Source organism: Pinus tabuliformis, chromosome 1_2, assembly GCF_031772625.1.
Source record: "Pinus tabuliformis cultivar Carrire ecotype Pingquan chromosome 1_2, CPIR1, whole genome shotgun sequence".
NCBI classification, from domain to species: domain Eukaryota; kingdom Viridiplantae; phylum Streptophyta; class Pinopsida; order Pinales; family Pinaceae; genus Pinus; species Pinus tabuliformis.
This window is the reverse complement of record NC_142298.1, coordinates 119387615-119402272: the sequence shown is the minus strand read 5'-3', so window position 1 is coordinate 119402272 and position 14658 is coordinate 119387615. Positions and strand designations below refer to the sequence as shown.

General features: G+C 34.4%; 1 pseudogene; it reads left to right on the top strand.

The window, feature by feature from the left end:
* Nucleotides 1–1214: 1214 nt before the first annotated feature.
* Nucleotides 1215–3829, top strand: LOC149204796 (alpha-bisabolene synthase-like; annotated as a pseudogene).
* The last annotated feature ends 10829 nt before the right edge of the window (nt 3830–14658 follow it).

The window sequence follows — 14658 nt, the reverse complement described above, 5'->3', positions numbered from 1 at the left end:
TGAATTAGTGTCTTATTAGAGGTAGCCAAAATCTTCCAACCACTTAAACGAGATTTAGGTAAAACCCAAAAAGCAAAAAAAAAATAAAAAACTTATGCTTTATACCATTTACCAAGATCAAAAAATGGTAACACCTTATGCTTGAGATATGGAAAAGATCCATAATGTTCATCTTGGAAGTTTGATTTTCTATCAAGGTTCAGGAAGTTTGATTTTTTATCAAGGTTCTCATATTGTTTTAACTAAATAATGCAAAGGATCCCATTTTTTTTTAATATAAAAGAACTAATACATGAAATTAAAAGATAAAAGAACTACTCTTTAAAATATTTAAATTTAGATTAAGACATAAGATAATCTTATAGCATTGATTAATTTCCATGATATTCAAAGCATTACTTAAAAAAACATGAAATTTCTTGAGGCTAAAAAACATTCATATATAATGGAATTTGGAATGAGTGTCTTATTGATAAGGTAGCTAAAACAAAAAATCGTAACACCTTATGCTTGAGATATGGAAAAGTAAGCCTTTGTAATGGAGAAAAACATTCATATATAATGGAATTTGGAATGAGTGTCTTATTGATAAGCTAGTTAAAATCTTCCAACCACTTAAAAGAGATTTAAGTAGCCAAAATTTTCCAACCACTTGAAAGAGATTTAGGTAAAACCCAGAAAGTTAAAAAAAAAAAAAACTTATGCTTTATACTATTTACTAAGATCAAAAAATGGCAACACCTTATGCTTGAGATATGGAATCTTCCAACCACTTAAAAGAGATTTAGGTAAAACCCAGAAATTAAAAAAAGAACAAAGCTTATGCTTTATACCATTTACTAAGATAAAAAAATGGTAACACCTTATGCTTGATGGCAGGCCAGATTTTAAACAACTGGAACAATGGAGTCTTCAAGGATTGCACCATAGAGAAATTTTAAGATAAGAAAGGGCTAGAACAATATGTCTGAAAAAAATGATAAAGGGGAACCTAAACTATCAGTTTTACCAAAAAGCATCCTTTTGCAATAGAGAACTTTGTCGTCTGAAAAAAATACCTGCGAGGTTGCTACCTACCTTCTACCACTTGACTCACTGCCCTCATCAACCTTGTGAACTAGAGACCTGCCTTCTTCGAACTTGCTACTTTCCTAAGTTATTCTCTTGTTGCCTGTGCCCTAGAGATGATGAACTTGCCACGGAGGTAGTAAATAATGGTTGATCAAAAGGCATGGTTGTTGGTAACAGTAAAAGTAAGTAGGCAGTTGATTAAAGGTAAATAGTCAACACTAACCTAGCTAACAACTAACACATCCGACCAATCGTAGCCATTTTTCATTGAGCACCTCAAACCTTCTGCAGGTTTTCAAATCCTTCGCTAGTTATGCCTGCCTGTATGATCCAATAGATCTGATGGAACGCCTCCTGATCGTGGATAATGTTGAACGCCTTGGAATCGATAGACATTTTGAAAAGGAAATCAAGGAATCTCTAGATTATGTTTACAGGTGACAATAGAAAATTATATTTTACTAGCCTAAGAATCCATATTTCCTCTGAAAAATCCTTGAGTGTAAAATTGGCAAAATCTATCTCATACAGACATTGGAATGATCGAGGAATTGGGTGGGGAAGCCTGAACCCCATAGCAGATCTTGAGACCACCGCTTTGGGATTTCGGCTGCATCGTTACAATGTATCTCCAGGTAGGTATCAATTTTACTTAATTTTCTATCTAAAGAGATGCTTCAAGATAATAGCAAAAAGTGTGCCTTGGATTTTTCGACACATCATTAACTGTTCCATGCTCTAACATTTGAACATTGTTTTATTAACAGTCGTTTTCGAGAACTTCAAAGATGTCGATGGGCAATTCCTTTGCTCAACCGGTCACTTCAACAAAGATGTAGCAAGCATGTTGAGCCTTTATAGAGCTTCCCAGCTGGTATTTCCAGGAGAAAACATTTTGGATGAAGCTAAAAGCTTCACTATTCAATATTTGAGAGAAGCTCTTGAGAAAAGCGAGACTTTCAACTCATGGAACCACAGGGAAAACCTAACCGAAGAGGTAACTTCACACAACATACATATACTTGTCGCTTGTTTTCTTGATACAAAGGATTGGGTGAATTCCTAATCATTATGAGATTTAATATTTTTTTTTCCCTTTCCACTGCCAGATTAAATACGCGCTGAAGACTTCATGGCATGCCAGTGTCCCCAGAGTGGAAGCAAAGAGATACTGTCAGGTGTATCGCCCAGATTATGCACGCTTAGCAAAAAGCATTTACAAGTAATTTTGAGCATCATATAATAATTGCATAACTTGAACTTTCTTTTCTTCCTCATAAATATAATACTATATATTATGGGATGGAGAGGGTCCTGCATATTCTAATTTCAGGCTGCCCTACGTGAACAACGAAAAGATTTTGGAGTTGGCAAAGTTGGACTTCAACATTGTCCAGTCCATCCACCAAGAAGAGATGAAGAATGTCACCAGGTAACTAATAGTTCTAATAAAGAAAATTATAACCGTTTCACCTACAAAATTAAAACCATCTCAATCATTAGATGTCCTGATCGTGTCTGACTTTACATGCACATCACATCACAACTGGTTTAGAGATTCGGGTTTGCCTCTCTTCACCTTTGCTCGGGAGAGGCCGCTGGAATTCTACTTCTTAATAGCGGTGGGTACGTATGAGCCCCAGTATGCCAAATGCAGATTCCTCTTTACGAAAGTTGCTTGTTTGTAGACTGTTCTGGATGATATGTACGACACATATGGAACCCTTGATGAATTGAAGCTATTCACTGAGGCTGTTAGAAGGTAGGGACAGGTCATCATGATTGGATCACATTGCATTGCAGATCACTTTGTTTCTATTACATGATGTTGCAGCTAATTAAACATAAGTTATACAAATTAAGGGATCAATTTATACAAATTATGATGATTATTCTGATTAAGTCATGTTGGCCCAACCTTTTCAGGTGGGACCTCTCTTATACATAAAACCTTCTAGACTATATGAAACTATGTTACAAAATCTATTATGACATAGTTCACGAAGTTTCTTGGGAGGCAGAGAAGGAACAAGGGCGTGAATTGGTTAGCTTTTTCAGAAAGGGAGTAAGTAGAATTGAATTGTTTTGTTAATACATGCATACAAGGCTTTTAAGACAAAAGGATTTCTGTATTAATTGATTAACATGGGGTTTGATACTGATTTTTATATTAATATCTGGATCCATTGATATGGAACAATGGGAGGATTATCTTCTGGGTTATTATGAAGAAGCTGAGTGGTTAGTTGCTGAGTATGTGCCTAGCTTGGATGAGTACAACAAGAATGGGATCACTTCCATCGGTCAACGTATACTTCTGCTGAGTGGAGTGTTGATAATGGACGGGCAACTGTTGTCGCAAGAGGCATTGGAGAAAGTGGATTATAGAGGGAGACGTGTTCTTACAGAGCTGAATAAACTCATTTCTCACCTGGCGGATGACACAAAGACATATAAAGCAGAGAAGGCTCGTGGAGAATTGGCTTCAAGCATTGAATATTACATGAAAGACCACCCTGGATGTAAAGAAGAGGAGGCTCTGAATCACATCTATGGGATTGTGGAGGCGATAGTGAAGGAGCTAACAAGGGAGTTTCTGAAGGTAAACGATCATGTGCCATTGGCGTGCAAGAAGATGGTTTTTGATGAGACGAGGGTGACGATGGTGATATTCAAGGATGAAGATGGCTTCGGCATTTCCAAGTGGGAAGTGAAGGATCACATCAAAAAGTGTCTGATCAAACCGCTCCTACTCTAACGAACTTATAGGACCATGACTGAATCGATGTAAAGCCTGTGGAGAGAAAACAAATAATTTCGTTATGAATGGGGAATTTTCAATTCCTTCTTTTCTAAATCCATTGCTAGGAGAGTGCTTTATGGGATGTGAAAGGCATTTTGTTCAATAGTGACTCCCTGAAAATTGAAATACCTGGAAACACTGAAAAATAACCACAAATGAGTTGTGAGAAATATATGTATTTCTAGCTTTTTAGGCTTTAGTAGAGATTAACAGGAATCATTACGATATACCTCAACATAGTGACACCTCATGCTGCTGTTAGAATATCTAGCCAAGCTCGCTAGTGATTTTTTTTACAATAATGTCACAACCATCCAAAAATGTAGGACAACCCAATAGACTATAAAGCCCATCCTTGCTGTATGTTTTCGCATTATCATACGCCCACCTGAAACCTGGTTCATAAGACATTTATTTCCAGCTTCGTCAAAGCGTGAAAGGAATTGAAAACAATTTGTTTAAATGGAAGAAAATATCTTTAAAATGTTACCAGATCCCATCTTTAACCAGGGAGATGCAGTTGCGCAGAATTCCATTGTTCTGGCATTCCCTTTGATCAAAACTTGCGGTCGCTTTTCATACATGTGGAACAAATAAGAAGGGCGGTTGTTTCCTACAAAGGAAAGAGAGAAGAGATTGTCCGCAAGGTCTTGAATCTCAACACTGCGCGCGGCTTTTTCAACCAATGTCTTTTCTGGATCAAGTACCTGCATATTAAAGCAAGGTGGCTCGAACCCTTGCTTAGTTCAAATGGACATTAACCCTTCGTTAACCTTTCATTTTCAGAGGCATCACCGGGTCTTTGGAATCAGTGAAGTTATGAGATTAATGAGTGAGTCAGTTGAAAGCCAACGAGTTAGTTATGAGATTAAAGGAGAAAATTATTGAATTTAGGCTTCTATGATCTGTTATCACCAAAACCAAACCCTGATAGGCTACTGATCAGGAAGACTTTGAGTAACTATTTCAAACCAATCTTTGGTTGAGGCTTAGCCTCCTCAACCTGAGAGGGCTCTCTCACTAGGTTAAAGATTTTGATAAAGATTAGATGGCTAACTCTATGAAGCAAGTGAAAAAATATGAATGGTTGAACATGATCAGTAAACATCCATTGGGCTTATGGAGTCAAGAAATGCTTCAGTATGAAAATAATATTAACTTTACATGGAAGTCAGGGCATCTGGAGTTCAACATATCAGTAACACATCAGAAATATGTAGGAAGACATAGTCTACAAATACATGAAGGAAGTTAGAGCATAGACAATGTGTTCTAAGTAATCATGCATTCATACTACTTCAAGTAATGAAATGAAGACAACCATAGGAAAATTTATACATTGAACTCTTTCTGAATCCTAAGGGGCAAAGCCAAATCACTATATTACATTAAAACACAGTATTACACAAAAGCACAGTATGAGTGTTCTTCGAAAAAATCCCAACCCTTTGGACATCATATTTTCTCCTATATATAGAGCTCCTTACATAACTGAGATTCCTCCTCCAGCATGAGGGCAACTCGAATTCTTCCTACTATGACACCTATTGACACTTAAAACTAACTATTAAATGCATCTGACTGCTAACTGGCAGTTCTAGAGACCTAGAACAATTAGGAGTATAACTCCTCATCATGTTGGTAGTAGCATTTATTACAATCCAAACGCGTTCTCTGACAAATGGCCTTCTTTAGTTTAGCTTTGGTGAAGGTTTGAAACTCCTTGCTAGCCCTCGATGTCTCATCCCTTTAGTGCTCCTAAAAACTAGGAAACTACTCCTGTTTTTCTGCTTTTGGTCTCCACAAGGATCTTCGAAATCAATCATCCCTATTGTTCTTCTTAGTTACACAAAAATGTATTGGACTACCTTGTCTTTCATGCAATGTAGACTTGCCCATATACACGTGTGAAGACAAAACCTCTTTAATGTTGCCTGAAGCATCATGAACAATACTAGCTATGAAATAATGATCACTTTTATAACAAATAACTTAGAGTTTATATATGTATTTACTCTGCTTGTTTTTCCCTTGTTGGATGCTTACACTTTGTAAATGATCCTTTACAGAAACTCCCTTTCGAAAATATTTCCCCTTTGCCTCTCGAAATTAGTCAACCAAATCATAATATGCAGCTACAACAGTTTCGTAGCGTGCTACAAAACTGCTGTGTAATTACAAAAACACAGTTTTAAGGCCAAAATTTGACTTTCTAAAGCTTTCTTTTTCTTGAAACTGCTTTTCCATCTGTCATGAAGCTGTTCAAAACTGAATAGATAGGCACCATTCTTCAAGGTAAACTTCAAAGGTAATCAATCAAAATTTAGGACTTAGCCTTACTTGCCATGGGATTTCCTTTAGCTAAGCATGTCCTTCACAATGGCTTAGTTTTATCTTCAAATCTTCGATTTGCCTCTTCATAATTCTGATCCCAGCTCTCAGTTTTGTATTGACTTTCTTGATGTATTTTGCTTCCTTTATTGCAGGGAATGACCAGGGGCTTGATCTTCAAGGAATTCTAATTGAACGCCTGCCAGTTTTCTCCTCATGCATGAACCCAAACATTATCATGACTGTGAATACTTGGCTTCTTTTTGAAACTTGCAACCTGAGCGTACCAAGACACTTAAGCGGTTGAATGTGATAGGCAAAGTGTATGGGCTGACAACTGATGATGTAAAAATAACGGATTTTAATAGATTTGACAACTGGATGAGATTTGCTACTGATCTACACGAATCCCCGATTTCATAGCGTAGCCAGTGAAAATTTTGGGTTTTGCGCTACGAAAACATCTAGACTGGGTTTTGCGCTATGAAAACTCCTAGACAGTTTTGTAGCGCATAAGAACCTTGAAACAAACTTAACACATGGAATTTATGCATGATGTGGGACTAGGGGTAGGCAAGAACATAGTATTGACCCTATTTGACCATACCAACAAGACTCTATTCTAAATCTTAGACTCCAAAACACCATGAAAAAACCAGACCAAGACTGACACCAATCTTTTGAAAAAACTGATGTTCAGAATTTTGAAATTTTTCTTAAGTGATAACAGTGGCTCCACTTGGGATAGTGTGCCCTTGTGGTACACTAAGAACTCGCAGGTCAAGTGCTTTATCCTCTCATGATAAAAACAGAAGTTTTGTTGACAAGCATCCTCTTCAAACTTTTTGGGTGTTCACCTTGGGCTTAAACTTGATGATCATTGTAGAAGAAAGAAATCTGAATCTGCTAAAAAATGCTTAGTCAACCTTGAGCTTATTTGCATTTTCCTACCTACCTACCCTATCAATTTCAAACTTCTTTCAGCTCAATCAATGTGAAATTTCCAATGCAGCCAATCATTTGTCTTATCTGATATTTGAGTTTTTAGACTGCATCGGAGTTTAGAGAAACTATGATATTGTGATGACCACTGCCACTGGAATTGCCTCTGATCTTCATAGAAAAATTGAAACACTGGAGAGTAAAACTCTTCCATGCATCTAGCTATAGGATCTCAGAATACATGATCAGCTTGATGATCCTTATAACATCTTGTTACTTCTAACAACTGATCTTTAGTCACACAACATTTATTTGATAAGTTATCCAACTACTCTTCTGAATGATTCCCACAAACCATGTAATTTTCTTCATTATTAAGATCATTCTTTGATGTACGCTGCTGCAAAGAATTACAAACACGAACAACCTTTTCCTTTGCCTGAGGGTTATAAAAAATTTCTTCCAGTATTTCTTCTTGGTGTTTGTAATCATTTTCATACTCTTTATGATCAAAAGACTGGCAAGTTTGTTGCATCTTCACATTTATCTCAGAGGATGTAACATGGTTTTCATAAGTAAACCCTTGCTGATTTTCATTCTGCATTTCATGGGATGTTCTCCTTTCTTCTAGGTGTTGAAATGCATTGTTATGAAGAGCCTCTAAAATTTCTTCATCCATAAATTCATCATCATCATAACAATCCTCCAAATACTGAATAAGACTCAAAGAATTTTTACAGCAATCTTTGACCAGCAATAAGGAAGGATGACATTCTTTATACATCTCATAGAATTCATCATGAAAATTAGCAAGCGAATATATTGAACCATTTTCCAAACTTTTATACCAAGACCGTGCTTTTCCTTCTAAAGTGGTCATAAACATCTTCATGAGACAATCTTCAGGGAAATGAACCTTAAGTTTGCGTACATGCATATGGAACCTAACCAAATGAAGAGTAGCATTGTCTTTCTTTTCATCTTTGAACATTGGAAGATCATCTAACCAATCAACCTTTTTCATAGGATCTGGAAAACCAGGGATATGAGACCGATTCATAGGGGCATACTTGGCATTCATTCTTGCAATGAAACTCATCTTGAAACTTCATCAAGCTACTAATCTTATAGCAGTGGAGTCACCTTTCAATTTGTTATTTGATGTGTGGAGTCGCCAAGGTAGTTTTGCAGCGTCGAAAAGATGTCTGAGCTCCTGCTACCTTCAGAAGTTTAGCTTCATGATTTTGGGAATGAATAATCTTTAGACTCCCAACAGACGCACCAAAATGTTATCACCAAAACCCAACCCTAATAGGCTATTGATCAAGAAGAGTTTGAGCAACTATTTCAAACCAATCTTTGGCTGAGGCTTAGCCTCCTCAACCTGAGAGGGCTCTCTCACTAGGTTAAAGATTTTGATAAAGATTAGATAGCTAACTCTATGGAACAAGTGAAAAAACATGAATGGTTGAACACGATTAGTAAATAACCATTGGGCTTATGGAGTCAAGAAATGCTTCAGTATGACAATAATATTAACTTTACATGGAAGTTAGGTCATCTGGAGTTCAACATATCAGTAACACATCAGAAATATGTAGGAAGACACAGTCTACAAATACATGAAGGAAGTTAGAGCATAGCCAATGAGTTCTAAGTAATCATGCATTCATACTACTATAAGCAATGAAATGAAGACAACCATAGGACAATTTAAACATTGAACTCTTTCTGAATCCTGAGGAGCAAAGCCAAATGACTGTATTACATTAAAACACAGTGTTACACAAAAGCACAGTATGATTGTTCTTTGAAAAAATTCCAACCCTTTGTACATCAAATTTTCTCCTATATATAGAGCTCCTTACATAACTGAGATTCCTCCTCCAGCATGAGGGGAACTCGAATTCTTCCTACTATGACACCTATTGACACTTAAAACTAACTATTAAATGCAACTGACTGCTAACTGGCAGTTCTAGAGACCTAGAACAATTAGGAGTATAACTCCTCATCATGTTGGTAGTAGCATTTATTACAATCCAAACTCATTCTCTGACAAATGGCCTTCTTCAGTTTAGCTTTGGTGGAGGTTTGAAACTCCTTGCTAGCCCTTGATGCCTCATCCCTTTACTGCTCCTGGAAACTAGGAAACTGCTCCTGTTTTTCTGCTTTTGGTCTCCACAAGGATCTTCGAAATCAATTATCCTTGTTGTTCTTCTTAATTACACAAAAATGTATTGGACTACCTTGTTTTTCATGCACTGTAGACCTTGCCCATATACACGTGTGAAGACAAAACCTCTTTAATGCTGCCTGAAGCATCATGAACAATACTAGCTATGAAATAATGATCACTTTTATAACAAATAGCTTAGAGTTCATATATGTCTTTCCTCTGCTTGTTTTGCCCTTGCTGGATGCTTACACTTTGTAAATGATCCTTTTCAGAAACTCCCTTTCAAAAATATTTCCCCTTTGTCTCTCAAAATTGGTCAACCGAATCATAATATGCAGCTACAGCAGTTTCGTAGCGCACTACGAAACTGTTGTGCATTAGGCATCATCTACAGCAGTTTCGTAGCGCGCTACGAAACTGCTGTGTAATTACAAAAACACAGTTTTAAGGCCAAAATTTGACTTTCTTGAGCTTTCTTTTTCTTGAAACGGCTTTTCCATCTGTCATGAAGCTGTTCAAAACTGAATAGATAGGCACCATTCTTCAAGGTAAACTTCAAAGGTAATCTATCAAAATTTAGGACTTAGCCTTACTTGCTATGGGATTTCCTTTAGCTAAGGATGTCCTTCACGCTGGCTTAGTTGTATCTTCAGATCTTTGATTTGCCTCTTCATAATTCTGATCCCAGCTCTCAGTTTTGTATTGACTTTCCTGATGTATTTTGCTTCCTTTATTGCAGGGACTGACCAGGGGCTTGATCTTCAAGGAATTCTAATTGAACACCTGCCAATTTTCTCCTCATGCATGAACCCAAACATAATCATGACTTTGAATACTTGGCTTCTTTTTGAAACTTGCAACTTGAGCATACCAAGACACTTAACGACCCTAATGATGAGAATAAGCGGTTGAATGTGATAGGCAAAGTGTATGGGCTGACAACTGATGATGTAAAAATAACAGATTTTAATAGATTTGACAGTTGGATGAGATTTTCTACGGATCTGCACGAATCCCCGATTTCATAGTGCAACCAGTGCAAATTCTGGGTTTTGCACTACGAAAACACCTAGACTCGGTTTTGCGCTACGAAAACTCCTAGACAGTTTCATAGCACATAAGAACCTTGAAACAAGCTTAACACATGGAATTTATGCGTGATGTGGGACCAGGGATAGGCAAGAATAGAGTATTGACCCTATTTGACCATACCAACAAGACTCTATTCTAAATCTTAGACTCTAAAACACCATGGAAAAACCAGACCAAGACTGACACCAATCTTTTGAAAAAACTGATGTTCAGAATTTTGAATTTTTCTTAAGTGATAACATGATCCATATCAATTTTGAGAAGAATCTTCGGCGAAAATCACATAGAGATATTTTTGTCGACGCATTTCGAACCAACCAGTGTGGTTCATCGTTAGGACAAGTTGAATGAGCAGATCTTGCTATGCATTATAAATAGATCGGGCAGAATATCCAGGTAACGAGAAGAATAATGACAACTAGATTTGACTGGGAAACAGCTAGTTTGACCAAGAAGGGTATAAACAAAATATATTCAAATCAGTTAATTCGGTTATTAATTTTCTTATTAAAATAAATGTAAATGGACAATTTTATAAATATATATTAAAATAAGTGAGTTAATATACTATAATCATAAAATAATCGAGTAATTAAAAATAGAGAATAGTTAACTATATTTTAAATAAAATATCAGTTAAAGGGAGATTTAAATCTTAATCTAAATTAAGTAAGTAAATAAATAAATAAATTATTTATTAAAGATGTTATATAAATATTAGTTAGTTGCATAAGTTAAAAATAGAATAATCTATAAATAATTAATTCTATTTTAAAATATAAGCTAAAAGGACATATAATTATAAATATATATTCAAATAAATAAATTAGTTTCATATTCATAGTCAAAGAGTATCCTGATATAAAAATATTAGAGAACTACAATATTAATTAATAATTTATTAAGGGTAAAAATTAGTATATTAGTTTTAAATTAATTATAAACTAAATTAAAAAAAATAAACAAATAAATAAATAAAAAATAAATAAAAATAAAAAATAAATAAAAATTAAAAAATAAAATAAAATAAAATATTGATTTTAATTTAAGAGTCAAAGAGCTTGAATATATAAATATTAGAGAATTCAAGTAAAAAAAAAAAAAAAACTTAAGGGAGAAAACGACTAGGAGGAGAGAGCTGGGACCCAGCAACTACTGATCTTCCAGCCATCCTCTCTATTGAGATTGTTCGGCCTTTTTTCAATCTCAAGGGCTTCCCTAAATTTCTGGTGATAGAATTACAACACTCTAGCAATCACACTAGCTTCTTCGATGTAGACATGGTGATTGGTTTTCTCCACATGTTCTGCTAAAGCAAAAGACTTGGTTCTCATATGCTTGAGGTCAGTTGTGTGCTCACTAATCCTTTGGTTAATGGAGCGACCAGTCCCACTGATATAGGGGGTCCCACATGAACAAGGAATAATATAAACACCTTTCACGTCCTTGGGGTCAATAGGATCCTTCACAGATCTGAGGGACTTACGAATGGTGTTAAGAGGTCTAAAGGTTGTGCGGTCATTATGCTTCCTAAGAATGCTCGCAATTCTAATCTCTGGTCCCTTGAACATACGGAAGATGGATACCAGGAATCTGTTCCTTAGGTTCTCTTCTGGATAATGAATTCTTAGTTGCTTTGAGGAAACCCTTTTGTCTGCTATAACCAACATTTGGGACAAAAGGCTTTCCTCAAAGCAACTAAGAATTCGTTATCCAGAAGAGAACCTAAGGAACGGATTCCTGGTGTCTATCTTCCGTATGTTCAAGGGACCACGGATAGGATTGCGAGGATTCTTAGGAAGCATAATGTCCCCACAACCTTTAGACCTCTTAACACCATTTGTAAGTCCCTCAGATCTGTGAAGGATCCTATTGACCCCAAGGACATGAAAGGTGTTTATATTATTCCTTGTTCATGTGGGACCCCCTATATCGGTGAGACTAGTCACTCTATTAACCAAAGGATTAGTGAGCATGTAGCTGACCTCAAGCATATGAGAACCAAGTCTTCTGCTTTAGCAGAGCATGTGGAGAAAACCAATCACCATGTCTGCATCGAAAAAGCTAGTGTGATTGCTAGAGTGTCGCAATTCCATCACTGGAAATTTAGAGAAGCCCTTGAGATTGAAAAAAGGCCGAACAATCTCAATAGAGAGGATGGCTGGAAAATTAGTAGTTGTTGGGTCCCAGCTCTCTCCCTTCAGATTTTCTTTTTACTTGAATTCTCTAATATTTATATATTCAAGCTCTTTGACACTTAAATTAAAATTAAAATTTTTTTTTTATTTATTTTTGATTTTTAGTTATTTAATTTTTTTATTTAATTTTTTTTTATTTAGTTTATAATTAATTTAAAACTAATATACTAATTTTTACCCTTAATAAACTATTAATTAATATTGTATTTCTCTAATATTTTTATATCAGGATACTTTTTGACTATGAATATGAAACTAATTTATTTATTTTAATATATATTTATAATTATGTCCTTTTAACTTATATTTTAAAATATAACTATTTATAGATTATTCTATCTTTAACTTATACAACTAACTAATATTTATATAACATCCTTAATAAATAAATAATTTATTTATTTATTTATTTACTTAATTTAGATTAAGATTAAGATTTAAATCTCCCTTTAACTGATATTTTATTTAAAATATAATTAGCTTATATTTTATTTAAAATATAGTTAACTATTCTCTATTTTTAATTATTCTATTATTTTATGATTATAGTATTTTAACTCACTTATTTTAATATATATTTATAAAATTGTCCATTTACATTTATTTTAATAAGAAAATTAGTAACCGAATTAACTGATCTGAATAAATTTTGTTTATACCTTTCTTGGTCAAACTAGTCGTTTCCCGGTCAAATCTAGTTGTCGCTATTCTAGCCGTTACCTGGATATTCTGCCCGATCTATTTATAATGGATAGCAAGATCTGCTCATTCATGCCCGATCTATTTATAATGCATAGCAAGATCTGCTCATTCAACTTGTCCTGACGATGAACCACACTGGTTGGTTCGAAACGCATCAACAAAAATATCTCTATGTGATTTTAGCCAAAAATTCTTCTCAAAAAAGAGAAAATTATTTAAATTGTCTAACACTAATCAAATGAGAGTTCATTTCAAAGAAAAACACGTTACAATGTAATTATAATTTTTTTTTCCAATATATGAAACTAATTTATTTATTTTAATATATATTTATAATATATATTAAAACTAATTATATGAAACTAATTATATGAAACTAATTTATTTATTTTAATATATATTTATAATTATGTGCTTTTAGCTTATATTTTAAAATATAACTATTTATAGATTATTCTATCTTTAACTTATACAACTAACTAATATTTATAAAACATCCTTAATAAATAAATAATTTATTTATTTATTTACTTAATTTAGATTAAGATTTAAATCTCCCTTTAACTGATATTTTATTTAAAATATATTTTATGATTATAGTATTTTAATTCACTTATTTTAATATATATTTATAGAATTGTCCATTTACATTTATTTTAATAAGAAAATTAATAACCGAATTAACTGATCTGAATAAATTTTGTTTATACCTTTCTTGGTCAAACTAGCCGTTTCCCGGTCAAATCTCGCTGTCGCTATTCTAGCAGGATATTCTGCCGGATCTATTTATAATGCATAGCAAAATCTGCTCATTCAACTTGTCCTGATGATGAACCACACTGGTTGGTTCGAAACACGTCGACAAAAATATCTCTATGTGATTTTAGCCAAAAATTCTTCTCAAAAAAAAAAAGAAAATTATTTAAATCGTCTAACACTAATCAAATGAGAGTTCATTTCAAAGAAAAACACGTTACAATGTAATTATAATTTTTTTTTTCCAATATATATTTAATTAATGATTAAATATAAAAAATACAAATAAATACCATCAAATTTAACCCCCTAACTGCAACCGATAGAAATAAACTTTCCGTAATTTATGGTGATACCACACCTCATTGGACCGGTGGACCGTAATGGAAACTAGTGTTTTTTCATCAAAAGTTTGCACCAAATTACGTCCCATTACACAAGTGTGGGGCCCGGTAAGCATTTCATGAACGTAAGGTCCAAAACATTTCCTGGTTTATGATACAATATTAATGGAACATTAAGGTTCGTTATTAAAGTCATGGTATGTTTGGGAATTATCAGGGTATCTGGAGCTTTAAATGCAA